Raw genomic sequence first — 14,682 nt, 5'->3', positions numbered from 1 at the left:
GAAGGGTTTCCCGCGGGAAGGAGCATAGCTCATGTTTTCTCTTACATCAAGTCTAATCTCAGATCTGAGCCAACAAGGCTATTTATAGGTGGGGGCGAAGAGGTAAGTTACACGCTGAAAAGTGCTGTTGTGCTGAAGTTCGATGGGGCGGAAGTTCCGGTCATCTTGGGCGGAAGTTCCGGTCAGGGGCGGAAGTTCCGGTCTTCCGGGCCGGAAGTTCCGGTCGGGGCGGAAGTTCCGGTCAAGTTCCGGCCTTGTTCCGGAATTCCACCATTGTCTCGCAGTAACATCCAGTATGGTTTCGACGGACTTTCGGAACTTGGGCGGAACTTGGGCGGAAGTTCCGGTCCTCTAGGGCAGAAGTTCCGGCTGGATCCTTTTCCCTGGGCGCTGGAAGGCATCGTGAGGGCATCTTGCCGGAAGTTCCGGTCTTGAGGGGCGGAAGTTCCGGCCTGGGCGCTGTAGCTCCATCTTCATCATTTACAGCTGTCTCTCCATTGGTGAAGCGACACAACCTGAATACAGATTGAATCTCTGTGTTTTTCTGTGCTAGTCCCTTGGATCAATCGCTAGCACACACAGCTCGATGAATAACCAGAATAGCAAATACGTCAATTATTACAACGTATGATCCATGGTATAATTATTACAAAGCGCATAGCTCAAGGCTAGCTGAAAATAACATAGTTCAAGCAGCAAATAAATAAACGAAGAGCTCCATCACGCCACAGGCGAACATGTTGGGTGTAAGCTCGCAACCTACGGTATCTCTTACTCGTCTTCAGAATAACCTGCAACATAAAAACGTTGCAGCCCCGAAGGGTCATTACCCTTGGAATGGAAATGGCAAGATGTCACTATGGTGGCTTTTTATGGCGCCTATCGCTACATGATATTTGGCAGGTGGAGTTCATATTTGCGTAAAGCCAGTTTTGTTTTCCCTACTCTCAAAATATTTATTTAAAACATAGTATATCAATAAGACTAATTACTACCCATAATCCACCTGGTGCATTAATATTCAGAAATTCGACTGACGAGATCATCCAACAGTTTCAAGCTCTAATTGCTCATAGATGTCCGTAACCGGGGACACGGCTAAGTACTTAGATTTGACACTCTCGAGAGGCTGTACACATTCCCCACATGACCTAAGTCTGTTCTTCTTCCATGATGCGCATTTTGCTCAAATGGACAGATGTCGACTAGGACAAGACCTTTCAGAAGCAATACCTCAACCACAATGGACGCGCTCCGTCCTACCAATATCTACCACCCTCTGTACATTGGGTCGAGTTCTCGCAACCTACTCAATCTAGCCAAAGCCCATATAGCATGTGGTCGTACTGGAAGCTACTAAAAACAAGAAAACCGGGCTAATCTCTTTGTTCCTGGGTGGCCAACCTCAAGTGTGATGCACACGGTGCTGCCATAGAAATGACCCCGGTGCAACCACTCAACATAAACCAAGCATTACCACTTACCACCCAGGGGTGTATTAATTTGACATGATTGTTTTCATTAAGAGAATAAAGCATTTATCTCTCGCAACCTCTCCACTTTGATAATATCCCAGGGCCAGCAATTTGAAAACATTATGCACATAAAACAACTACCAAATGCATAGAAAACAGTAGGATATTGAGTTTGTGACACTTGCCTTGGTCGGTGTTCAGACAGTCGTCGCAATCACACTCGTTGCAATCCGGGCAATCTAACGCAAGCAAAACAATTCACAATCAAACACCAAACAACACAAACAGGTAAAACACATAATGAAATTATGCATGCATGCTCTGGAAAGAAATTTGATATCAAACATTTTTATAAACAATTACTTTATGCAATAAAGGTTTCAAATAGCCATTTAACCATGAACAAAATATATATGTATAAAATAGTTTCTAATATCTCTTGCAGGCATACTGGTGGATAGGCAATTTAATTATCTGCAATTTGGCGTTGGGTTCATATTAAAATAGTTTACAGAATTTAAAATATACTAAAAATACTATATACACTATTTTAAATTGGAAAATTCGCAAGATTCGTAAAAGAACAAACTAACAGTACCAAGATGTTCTTCTCATTTTTCTGAATCCAACGATATATTATTTGTTCAAAACCGAGTTACGAAAATATGTTTATGATTTTTCCAAGATTTAACGTTTCGCGGTCTTTTAATAATTTGCTCCGAAAAGTTGTCAGAAAAAGTTTCTCGGATGGAGAAACTTTCTACACGAAAGTTACAGTGAATTCAATTACGATCTCAATGCAAAAGGAATCGTCTAAAACCGAGCTCTAGATTTATAGTTATGAATTTTCAAAGTTTTTATGGGGAAACAAGCTAGCTGCTACACTCCATCGATCGATTCTGTAAGTGGAAAAATTCAGTGTAATGTGTTAGCCCAATACCGTACCTATTGCACGAAAGACGGTGAATTAGACGTGAATGGCGAAGGCGTTCTAGTGATTCTCCGACACAGCCAAGGCGTGGACGTGAAGCCGCAGACGATTTCCGTCACGTTCGTGTTCTCGGTGTAGTTCAGCCAGGCTCCAGCTGGTGGTTATGGGCGGCTGAAGGCGGCGGACGGTGTCGGGACTCCGGCGATGTTTCCTCGACGTTCTAGTGGCCTGCATATCGGGGAAATAGGGTGAGGCGGCGGGGTTAAGTAAGGGGAACAACATGAAGTGAAGGAGAGGGTCTCTGGGCGACGGGGACCTTCGGTTCTGAGCTCCAATGGCGGCGGCAGATTGGAGCTCCGGCGAGAAATTTGCGCAGCCTGGCGGCGCAAAATTTAGGGATTTTAGGGAACGAAGATAGAGGAGGTTTGGGGGTGTTTATAGGTCGAAAAATCCGAGGCAAACGCCAACAAAATCTGTGAGATTTTTGCGTACGACGTCTCCGTTTCCCTCTCGTACAGGAGCTGGATGTCTGGCTGGAGGTTGGAGACAACACGTGGGCTCCACCCGTCAGGAAAAAAAGAAAAACGAAAAGGCAAGGCAAAGGCATAGCGTGGCTGCTTGACTTGCTCCGCAGTCTTTCGCGAGCGTGGGCGCCTGAGCTGCTGCTCGCCTCACAGGTGCGTGCCTGGCTGGGCCGTTTGGCCTGGCCGGCCGGTTCTTTTTCTTTTCTTTTCATTTCTGTTATCTTTTCTGAAAACTGAATTAGCTGTATAGGTTGTAAAATCTGACGCAAAATAAAAGTACGAAAATTTGTAAAAACTCCCAGTACAGTATCTGGACATAATAAACACAGCTCCAATCCAGTAAAGCACTAGGATAAATATAGTATGCATATAGATTAATCAACAAGGAGCAAAACTAGCAATATAAATTACTTTTATGCAAGAAGCAAGTAAAACATTTTCTAAAACTGAAAATTTTACATGCTGATATGATGCAATGCATGAATTCGAAAATGCACAGTTTTTAGGATGTTACAAACCTAACCCCCTTAAGATGAATCTCGCCCTCGAGATTCGGAGTGGCTAGCAAATAGATGTGGGTGGTCTTCACGAAGATCATCCTCTCTCTCCCAGGTTGCTTCCTCCTCTGAATGATGATTCCACCGAACCTTGCAAAATCTGATCGTCTTGGTGCGAGTAAACCTCTCTGCTGTATCAAGAATCTTGACGGGTTTCTCCTCATATGTAAGATCACTTTCCAGTTGAACTTCATCCAATGGAATGGTGTCTCTCAAAGGTGTGTCTGCCATCTCCGGATGACACTTCTTCAACTGGGATACATGAAACACGTTATGAACCGCTGATAGTGCCTCTGGTAATTCTAGCTCATATGCAACTTCTCCTTTGCGTGATAGAATTTTATATGGTCCAATAAATCGCGGTGCTAACTTTCCTTTAGTTCCAAACCTCTTAATGCCACGGAGCGGTGAAACTCTAAGGTATGCTCTATCTCCCACTTCATATGTAACCTCTCTACGCTTGGAATCCGCATAACTCTTCTGTCTCGATTGAGCTACCTTCAACCTATCGCGAATGAGTCTAACTTTCTCCTCAGCTTCCTTGATCACATCAGGTCCAAAGAAACTACGCTCTCCAACTCCATCCCATAACAATGGTGTCCTGCACTTCCTACCATACAATGCCTCAAACGGAGCCATCTCAATACTAGACTGATAACTATTGTTGTAGGAAAACTCCGCATATGGTAAATTCTCATCCCAGCTAGATCCATAATCTAGAGCGCAAGCTCTAAGCATATCCTCGAAAATCTGATTTACCCTTTCAGTTTGTCCGTTAGTCTGCGGATGAAAAAGCCCCAAAAACACAAAAAGAGTGCAAGTCGCACCATACATCCATACATACAAAAGTGTGAAAGCGCCACCGTAGATACAAACGAGTGCAAGTGCCACCATATACAAAAGAGAAAAAGCTTTTAAGCAAAAGAGAGATAAGAGAAGAGAGGCCACGTGTGAATCTTGTTGTCTCTTCCTTTGCAACCGAAGCTTTGGCTCTCCTTGTGTTAGTGTGACACCGAGCACTTATACATACACTTTTCCGCTCACTTTTGGTTGCACTAACCCCGCTTATCCCGTGTGTGTGTTCCACAACTTTTCCGTTTATAGTGATCTTCACATTGACATTTGGATTTTTGGACCTTACCCACTTTTAACAACATACTCGATCTTGGATTTGTCTTTTGGCTTTCCACAACACTCGCCTAACACCATATTTGCTAGCTTTTGCGTGTGGTTTTGCGTGTGGTTTTGCGTGTGTCCCGATACACTTGATCTTGCTTTTGGCTTGGTTGATTGCCTCAATACTATCTTACCTTGGTAAGAGTGCGAGGTAGTCTCCTTACACTAACATACACAACATAGTTCTTGTCTTGCCATCATGGATAGGAACGGAGACGACTCAAGGGATGGAGAAATCCTCCGCAACACCGAGAGGTTGGCTACTCAACACAACCTATGGACGCAACGCCAAGAGTTCAAGGAGCAACTCGCCCTCTTCGAGACGCGCATCGATGAGCAATACGATGAGGTGGCTCACAACTTCTCCACCGTGAACCAAGACTTGGCTCTTCTTCGTGAAGCTACGGACAACTTGAATGGCCAAATGGCGGCTAATGATGCAAACATGGAGCTGCGCATGGATAGCCTCGAGCGCGCCATCACCAACTTGGGTCGCCATCGCCGACACCGCTCTACTTCCTCTTCATCAAGCTCGCCACAAGATTACTACTCTCATGGTGGCCTTTCGTCCTCAAGCTCTTCCTCAAGGCATGAAGACCATCATCGACCTCATCGCCCACATGCTCGTCATGAAGACTCTCGCTCCAACTCTAGGCGTGGAGAAATACATCGCCATGCTCCTCCACATGAGCGACCTCCACAAGACCAAGTCCTACAACAAGATCGTCACCAAGCGGATCGCCATGCCCACCATGGGCGTGACGACCAACCCCAAGACCAAGGTCTTCAAGATCAACCTCGACGAGATCTCCGCCGCCACCCTCGCCATGACCAACGTGGACGAGGAGAGCCACACCATGATCAAGATGAGAGGGCCAACACTGAGCATAATCAACAACCACGACAAGATCTTCAACTACATCCTCACCGTGAACCAAGTGAAGCAAGTGTTCACCTTCAACGCCAACCCAATGCTATGGTTGGCCGTAGAAGACCTCCTATTCCTCCTCAAGCCGCAAGAGATGAAGTCGCCCCTCCTCGTAGAAGAAACTTGGAGGATGAAGAAAACATGTTTGGAAGGCTCAAGTTCACCATGCCGAAGTTCAAGGGTGAAGAAGATGCCGAGGCCTACCTCTCATGGGCACTCAAGGTTGACAAGATATTCCGCATCCACAACTACTCCGGTGCCAAGAAAGTGGCTATGGCATCGCTTGAGTTTGAGGATTACGCCAACACTTGGTGGGAGCAAGTCCTCACTCTTAGGGAAGAAAAGGGTGAACCTCCAATTGACACTTGGGATGAAATGAAGAAGGAGATGCATGCTCGATTTGTCCCAACGCACTACATGACCGACCTCTTCAACAAGCTCCAAAAGTTGAAGCAAGGCACCAAGACCGTTGAGGAGTTCTTCAAGGAGATGGAGCTCACTATGATGCGAGCCAACATCCAAGAGTCCGAGGACCAAACCATTGCTCGTTTCTTCAATGGCCTCAATTACCCCATCAAGAGGATCGTGGAGTTCCAACCGTACTCCAACATGATTGAGTTGGTCCACCAAGCATCGAAGGCCGAGCGCCAAGTAGTTGAGGACATCAAGTACTCCAAGGCCAAGACATACTTCTCCTCCAAGCTCGCTACATCAACTCCTCCTACTACAAGTGTCAAGGCCGACGTATCCTCTACACCATCCAAGAAACCGACTATCCAAAGTCGTATGAAGCAAACGGTGTCTTCCACCGCCTCCTCTAAAGCATCTACGGGACCCTCTAATGTCACTTGTTTCAAGTGTGGCACCCAAGGCCACAAATCATTTGAGTGCAAGAACACCAAGGTTATGATCACTATGGAGAATGGTGACATCGAGACGCTTGATGAGGATGAATATGAAGCCCTTGTGCAAGCCGCCGTTGCAAATGAAGAAGCTTATGAGGAAGATAGTGGAGAAGACCCTCTCTTATGTGAGCATGACCCAAGTCCCTCACTTGTGGTCACAAGGGTGCTAACAACACAACCTCAAACTATGGAAGACCAACGGTGCAACATCTTCCAAACCCGTGCCGGAATTGGTGGCAAATCGATCAAGGTCATCATCGATGGTGGAAGTTGCCATAACCTTGCAAGCACTGAGTTGTGTGAGAAGCTCAACCTCACTCTCCGCAAGCATCCTCACCCTTACCATATCCAATGGTTGAGTGACAAGGGCAACGTCAAGATACAACATACCGTCACCGTCACCTTCAAGATTGGACCTTATGAGGATACTATTGAGTGTGACGTGGTACCCATGACGGTGTGCCACATGTTGCTTGGCCGCCCTTGGCAATTTGACAAGAAGGCTATACATGATGGACTCTCCAACACATACACCTTCAAGGTCAACGACAAGAAGTTCGAGTTGCGCCCGATGACTCCTAGCCAAATCATCGCGGATAATGCGAAGGCTTTAGCGAGGGCACAACTCCGCACCCACCATAGTGAGAGGAGAGGAGAGGGAGCGACCCACCACAAAGATAGTGAGCGCCACAAGCCATATATGAGTGAGACCAAGAGTGTTCTCCTAGCCACCAAGAGTGAGTGGAGAGAGGTCCAAGAGAACCCATCCACCATATTGCACTACGTGCTCATATGCAAGGGACCATCGTCGGCGACTAACGACTTAACCAACATTCCTCCGTCTTTGTTGTCTCTTTTGCAGGAGTTTCAAGACGTCTTCCCCGACGAGCTCCCTCATGGACTACCACCACTTCGAGGCATCGAACACCGCATCGACCTCATACCCGACGCTCTGCTTCCAAACCGTGCCGCCTACCGCACCAACCCCGAAGACACAAAGGAGATACAACGCCAAATACAAGATCTCCTCGCCAAAGGGTATGTCCGCGAAAGCCTTAGCCCTTGTGCGGTTCCCGTGATTCTTGTGCCTAAACCGGATGAGACGCAACGGATGTGTATGGATTGTCGCCCCATCAATGCCATTACCGTCCGTTACCGCCATCCCATTCCGCGTTTAGATGACATGCTTGATGAGTTAAGTGGTGCCACGATTTTCTCTAAAGTCGATTTGCATAGTGGCTACCACCAAATCCGCATGGCCATTGGTGATGAATGGAAAACGGCATTCAAGACCAAACTTGGTCTCTGTCAATGGCTCGCTATGCCTTTCGGTCTTTCCAATGCACCATCTACTTTCATGCGCCTCATGAATCACATCTTGCGTCCTCTCATTGGCAAGAGTGTGGTTGTCTATTTCGATGATATTCTCATTTATAGCAAAAACCTCAAGGACCATGTGCAACATGTGAGAGAGGTCTTGTGCATCTTGCGTCATAAAAAGCTTTATGCTAACCTCCCCAAGTGCACCTTTGCTCAAAACAAGTTGGTTTTCCTTGGCTTTGTGGTTTCCGCTAATGGGATTGAAGTTGATTCTTCCAAGGTGGAGGCCATCCACAATTGGCCTACTCCTACAAATGTTGGTCAAGTCCGAAGCTTCCATGGACTTGCCGGGTTTTACCGCCGCTTTGTGAAAGATTTTAGCACCATTGCTTGCCCTTTGAATGAGCTTACCAAGAAGAATGTTCCGTTTGTTTGGGGAAAGGCCCAACAAAATGCTTTTGATGAGTTGAAGAAACGCCTTACCGAAGCTCCCCTTCTTGTGATTCCAAATTTTGCAAAAACTTTTGAGATTGAGTGTGATGCAAGTGGACTCGGTATTGGTGGCGTTCTTATGCAAGAGGGCAAACCCGTGGCATACTATAGTGAGAAGTTGGATGGCGCACGCCTCAACTATCCTATATATGACAAGGAGCTCTATGCTTTGGTTCGTGTTCTTGAAGTTTGGCAACACTATCTTTGGCCCAAAGGGTTTATCATTCATTCCGACCATGAGTCCTTGAAATATTTGAAAAGCCAACACAACTTGAACAAACGACATGCAAAATGGGTCGAGTTCATTGAGTCCTTCCCATATGTGATCAAATAGAAGAAGGGCAAGGACAATGTTGTGGCGGATGCTCTTTCCCGCAAAAACACCCTTTTGCTTACTCGTTTGGATTTTCATGTTTTGGGACTTGAAGAGATCAAAGAACTCTATCCTTCCGATTCTTTCTTTGCTCCGATTTTTGAGAAGTGTTCCGTTGAACGAGGAGTGGATGATTTCTATTTGCATGATGGCTACTTGTTCAAAGCTAACAAGATTTGCATTCCCGAGTCTTCGCTTCGAAAATTGCTTTTGCAAGAGTCACATGGAGGTGGTCTTATGGGTCACTTTGGCCGTGACAAGACACTTTCGATGCTATCCACTCATTACTATTGGCCAAAGATGAAGCGAGATGTGGAGCGCCTATGCAACCGTTGCACTACATGCCTTCAAGCTAAGTCCACTTCCAACCCTTATGGTCTTTACACCCCATTACCTATTCCTTATGCACCATGGACCGATATTAGCATGGATTTCGTTCTAGGATTGCCTCGCACTAAGCATGGTCATGATTCCATATTTGTGGTAGTGGATAGATTCTCTAAGATGGCTCATTTCATACCTTGCCATAAGAGCGATGATGCTTCACACATTGCTTCATTGTTTTTCAGGGAAATTGTTCGCCTACACGGAATACCGGCAAGCATTGTGTCGGATCGAGATGTCAAGTTCATGAGCTATCTATGGAAGTCGCTCATGGCTAAGTTTGGAGTGAAGCTCTTGTTCTCATCATCCTCGCACCCGCAAACGGACGGTCAAACGGAAGTGGTCAATCGAAGCCTCTCCACTCTCCTACGCATCCTCGTGAAGAAGAACTTGAAGTCATGGGAGGAGTGCCTTCCTCACGCGGAGTTCGTCTACAACCGCGCCAAGCACAAGACAACATCAAGGAGCCCCTTCATGGTCGTCTATGGCTTCGAACCTTACACGACACTCGACATACTCCCGCTCCCCCTTCACGAGCGGACCAACATGGACTTCGACAAGCGCACCACCGCCGTCAAGAAACTACATGAAGAAACAAGAGCGACCATACAAGAACATGTGCTTCGTCAAGCAAACCGCATCAACGCCAAGAAGAAGGAAAGAATATTCCAGGAAGGAGACCTCGTTTGGATCCACCTCCGGAAGGAAAGGTTCCCTCATGAGCGCAACTCAAAGCTCAAGCCAAGAGGAGATGGCCCCTTCAAGGTCCTCAAACGCATCAACAACAACGCTTACGTCATCGACATACCGACATCCAAGTACTTGGTGAGCAACACGTTCAACGTCTCGGACTTGTCACCCTATCATGGAGATGAGGAGGTGCAAGAGTCGAGGTCGACTCTTTCCCAAGGGGGGGAGATGATGTAGCCCCGCTCACCGACGTCGCTACACCAAGACCAACAAGTCCCCCAAGTGGACCGATGACACGAGCCCGAGTTAAAGCTCTACATGATGAGGTGAACTCGCTCCTCACCACCCTTGATCTTGGTACCCCTTTGGACGGAATGCTACCTCATGCCGATGTGTTATGTGTCATTAGGTACAAGGCGCATCAAGACCCCGGAGAGGAGGACACGCCATGGCCAAGGGAAGGAGAGGAGCAGCTGGACTTGGAGATGATCACGAAGCCGAACCCGATGTCGCTTGAAGCGCTCCAAGGAAGAGAAGGACGCTGGCCGGTCAAGGACCCGGTCAGACCGGCCCCACAACTGGACGACCCGGTCCCAGGCCCGGTCAACCGGGCGCCCAACCGGGCGCAGCTCCATCATACCGGACGAAGACCGGAAACCTCGCAGATTCCCGGTTGGCGCCCGGTCGACCGGACCCAGGACCAGACGGCCCGGTCATAGGCCCGGTCAGACCGGACCCAAAACGGGTTTGACGGGAATGACCCACCAAACTGCCTAAGTTATCCATTCGCGTACCTGTTCGCCCTTGCTGGCCATGTATGCCTATATAAGTAGCCTGGACCCCTCCTTTACCCCTTAGACTTGTTTTGAACTCAAACCTACCTTTGAGCTTAGTCTCCCTAGGGTTACCATCCCTCTGTAATCAAGGCATCCTGGTTGTTGATTTGGATAGTGTTGAGTGAGATTCTAGTACAAGCTACTCTCTCTCCCTCATCAATCTCTTCTTCTCCAACCCCAATCTCTCTCCGGGAATTCTGCCGCGTGCCTCTTCCTCGGAGATTCTATTGGCGTGGTCCATCGAGCCACGGGGGTAAGCATCGGGTGTATCGGGTTGGTGTGCGTGCGTGAGTACCGGTGTTCTTCATGTTCTTCGTGTTCCTCGCGTTCTCCCACCTCTTCCCTTGGTTTTCGGTGTCAAATCGCGAGATCGGGCCACTCCCGGGATCTTAGATCTCATCACCCGGTCTCCGTCTCCAACCCCGATCTCTCACACCGGCATTCTACCTCGTGTCTCTTCCGGTTGATTCTATTGGCGTGGTCCATCGAGCCACGAGAGTAAGATTCGATTGTATCGGGTTGGTGTGCGTGTGTTTGTTCTTCGTGTTCTTCACGTTCTTCATCCTCTCCCTCTTTTCCCCTCTTAATTTCGGGTCAATCGCGAGATCGGGCCACAACCTAGGTCTTAGACCTCATCATAACCACTCATATAAACCAAACTTAGTTTTAAACGTTGTTTGCCATTCATCTCCTAATTGCATACGAATCTTGATAGGGCAAAGGTGTCCGATCTTTCTATGAGAGTATGATAACTTCGATTTATTGGTGGAGTTCCTGCTTGACGATCCGACTACACGTGCAAAGCTCGTGCGCTATGTAGGGAATCTCCGGGAGTTACTTATCTTGCGGATGCACGATCAGCCTGACCAGCGAGGGTCTTAATTCATACCTGAAATCGATAACAAGTAAGAAATAATAATCCAATCAGAATATTGCGGATGAAAGATAAAAGCTTTATTGAATAATGGGGATTCCGAATAGTCGGTCTTGTTTTGGGCGTTGGCTTCAAAAGAAGTCCACGAGAGTTGCAGCAATGACTAACTTTTAATCTAATCAAAATCCGAGTCTAAACATGACGGCTATGGTGGTATTTTAAGGAGGAAAAGGTGGGGTTTCGGCCAGCCATGCGTATGGTGGCCGAACCAAACCCTAGAAGTCCTTTCCCCCATTAATATGGACTCTAAAAAGTGGATGACTTAATTCCTGCGAAAATGACATGGGCCTGGCCAAAACTAAAGGTGACACAACACCATGTAATCATATGGAAAAAATTATGAAGTGGAAAACTATATATTTCGCCCATGTCTTCATCTCCAATTATGGTGGCTTCAAAGTTCTGAAATCTCCACTTGCAGCGTCCTCTTCAAACCTCACATGTTTGCTGCCATGTCCTCCATGTGTGATCATGCTCCAATGCTTGTCCTTATCATCCATGCTAAGGACATCATTCCTGAGAGTAACAAACACATCTGATTTAGGCAGCATCATATTCTCATGTATGTGAGGAATAGTTCAGAGAAACGAAAGTCCTGATAATTAAGTTGCTTGGCACGAGATCGAGTGATTGGTCCTTGTATTTGTGTGGCTGTAAGTACAACGGTTGTATCAATAGATGGGATATCCTCATCAAATCTGGTGGTAAACACTACGCAAATCAACTTTAGAGAACATAATAGAACCACTCAACTCATCAAGCATATCATCTAAACGAGGATATAGGATGACGGTATCGAATGGAAATATTATTAATAGCTCTACAATCAGTACGCATGCGTGAAGACCATCTTTCTTAGGTACCAAAATAATAGGAATATCACATGGACTAAGACACTCACGAATGTAAACTTTATCTTGGAGAACCTGAATTTGTCGCTGAATCTCTTTGGTCTCTTTAGGATTGGTACGATATTGCGCACGGTTGGGTAGCGAAGCTCCTGGAATCCAGTCAATCTACTGTTCTATCCCACTAATAGGTGGTAGTCTAGGTGGAACCTCTTGTGGGAACATATCAATGAATTCCTGCAAAAGGTTAGAAACCGTAGGTGGCAAAGAAGGAGGCATATCCTCAAATGAAAACAGAAATTCTTTGCAAATAATAGCATAGCATTGTGTAGTGTTCACATCAAGTTCAGTAATATCATATTTGCTAGAAAGCAAACAAGGATTTTTCAAACTAATTTCAGTAGCATGGTTCGAATCAGATTTAGTATTAGTCTTATGTGGCACAAAATCTGCAGCAACAATCTGATTTTTACTCTTATGTTTCTCCTTATTTTTGACTCTACTAGCTCTTGCAAGATCATCTTTTAGAATTTGTTCAAGAGTCATAAGTTTGAGACAAATTTTCTTTCCATCATGCATAAGAGAATATTGATTAGTTTTACTATTATGAACAGATTCTCTATCAAATTTCCAAGGTCTACCAAGTAACAAAGAACAAGCTTGCATAGGTACAACATCACAACCAACAAAATCAGAATATGTACCAATAGTAAAATACACACGTGTAGTTCTTGTTACCTTGAGCTTCCGAGAGCTCCCAAACCATTGAACGTAATATGGATGTGTGCGCTGTCTTGCAGGAAGAGAAAGCTTCTCCACCATGTCAACGCTAGCCAGATTATTACAGCTCCCTCCATCAATGACGATCTGTATAGCTTGCTCTTTTACAATGCCTCTTGTTTGAAACAGATTGTGGTGTTGATCATGCTCAGATTTGCTCAATTGCATGCTCAACACACATTGTGCAACTATGCTCTTGTACTGATCAGTAGTGTCAGCTTCCATTACCTCCATCTCTCTCAGAATCAGAATTGGCTCCATCACGTGCAGCAATAAGAGCCAATGTATCTTCATCCAAGTCACTTGCAGAATCATATTCTCCAACTTCACGCATCAGCATGACACGTTTGGTCCTGCATTCTCTTTCCATGTAACCAAAACACAAGCATTTGCGATACTGAATGTCGCGCGTCTTCCCCGTAGAAGCCATCGAAGAGGAACTCCGATGAGGACCCGCAGATGGTGGTGGAGTAGCAGCAGGTGTGGTGTACTTGGAGTTAGTAGGTGCTAGTGCAGCACCACGAGATGGTGGCGATGATTGTCGCAGAGACCACGACGATGTACAACCTGCAGAAATATTAGCTCTTCTCCATGGTGGTTGACGATCATGCACTTCACGTTCAGCTTTGCAAGCAAGATGAAACAAGCGAGTAATAGTGGTGTGCTCCTTATAATCTAACCACCAAAGAAACGTGTAAGCATAGCTTCATTATCCTCTACAATACCACACCGAATCATGCCAGTTTGCAATTCCTGATAATAGTCTTCTACAAAAAAAATTTCCTTGTTCTAAACGAGACAATTTTAAGCAAATCACACTGATAATGTGGAGGAACAAAACGCGTATGCATAGCAAGTTTTAAACCAACCCAAGTAGTAGGAATTAGTATGATGTACTCTACAATGTTCAGACCACCAAATAGATGCGAAATCTGTGAACTCACAAGTAGCAGCACTAACACGCAAATGATCAGGATAGCGTAAACATGCAAAGTGTTGCTCTACTTCCAGTTCCCAAGTAAGGTATTCATCAGGATTATACCTACCCTCAAATAGCGGAATATTCAATTTAAGTTTTGCAACATGATCATCATCACGTACCGGTCGTGGAGGTGGACGAGCGTTGCGGTTGTATTGCCGTGGACGACCAGATGCAGGTTGTTCGGCCTCCTCGCTGTCCAGCACGTTCTCATCTACCAGCTCGTCCTCCCCTCCATAATCATCGTATCCCTCATCAGAAGGCGCTTCATAAGCCAAGTGCCTTTATAAGCCGGATCCTGGGAGCCCTAGAGGCACAACCACAACTCATTGTAATAACGCGAAAGCGCCCAGATAATTCCAGACAAGCAGCAGTAGGCCCTGTCATCGTGCAGGTGTTCCGAAGCTCGGTAACTGGCGTACCACCGTCCCGAGGACACTCTGCCCAATGGCCCCTACTTCTTCTTCCCTCCATGAGGATCTGTAACATCCCAAATTTCAATAAAAGAAAGTTAGAAGAATTCCAGAGATTCAAAATTCAGAACCAACAA

General features: G+C 46.2%; 1 long non-coding RNA gene and 1 pseudogene across 1 annotated transcript; both read right to left on the bottom strand.

Annotated features, from left to right (window-relative positions):
* Positions 1–628: 628 nt before the first annotated feature.
* On the bottom strand, positions 629–2,994 carry LOC127330166 (uncharacterized). The gene is made up of 4 exons (XR_007869153.2): positions 2,723–2,994; positions 2,421–2,634; positions 1,661–1,714; positions 629–791 (listed from the first exon to the last, which is right to left on the bottom strand). It is a non-coding gene; the product is annotated as an uncharacterized lncRNA (long non-coding RNA).
* A 463-nt stretch (positions 2,995–3,457) lies between these two features.
* Positions 3,458–13,583, bottom strand: LOC139835600 (uncharacterized; annotated as a pseudogene).
* Between the last annotated feature and the right edge of the window lie 1,099 nt (positions 13,584–14,682).

Source organism: Lolium perenne, chromosome 2 (assembly GCF_019359855.2).
Source record: "Lolium perenne isolate Kyuss_39 chromosome 2, Kyuss_2.0, whole genome shotgun sequence".
In the NCBI taxonomy this organism is placed as follows: Eukaryota; Viridiplantae; Streptophyta; class Magnoliopsida; order Poales; family Poaceae; genus Lolium; species Lolium perenne.
The sequence above is the reverse complement of the archived record's forward strand: the minus strand, read 5'-3'. Positions and strand labels throughout refer to the sequence as shown.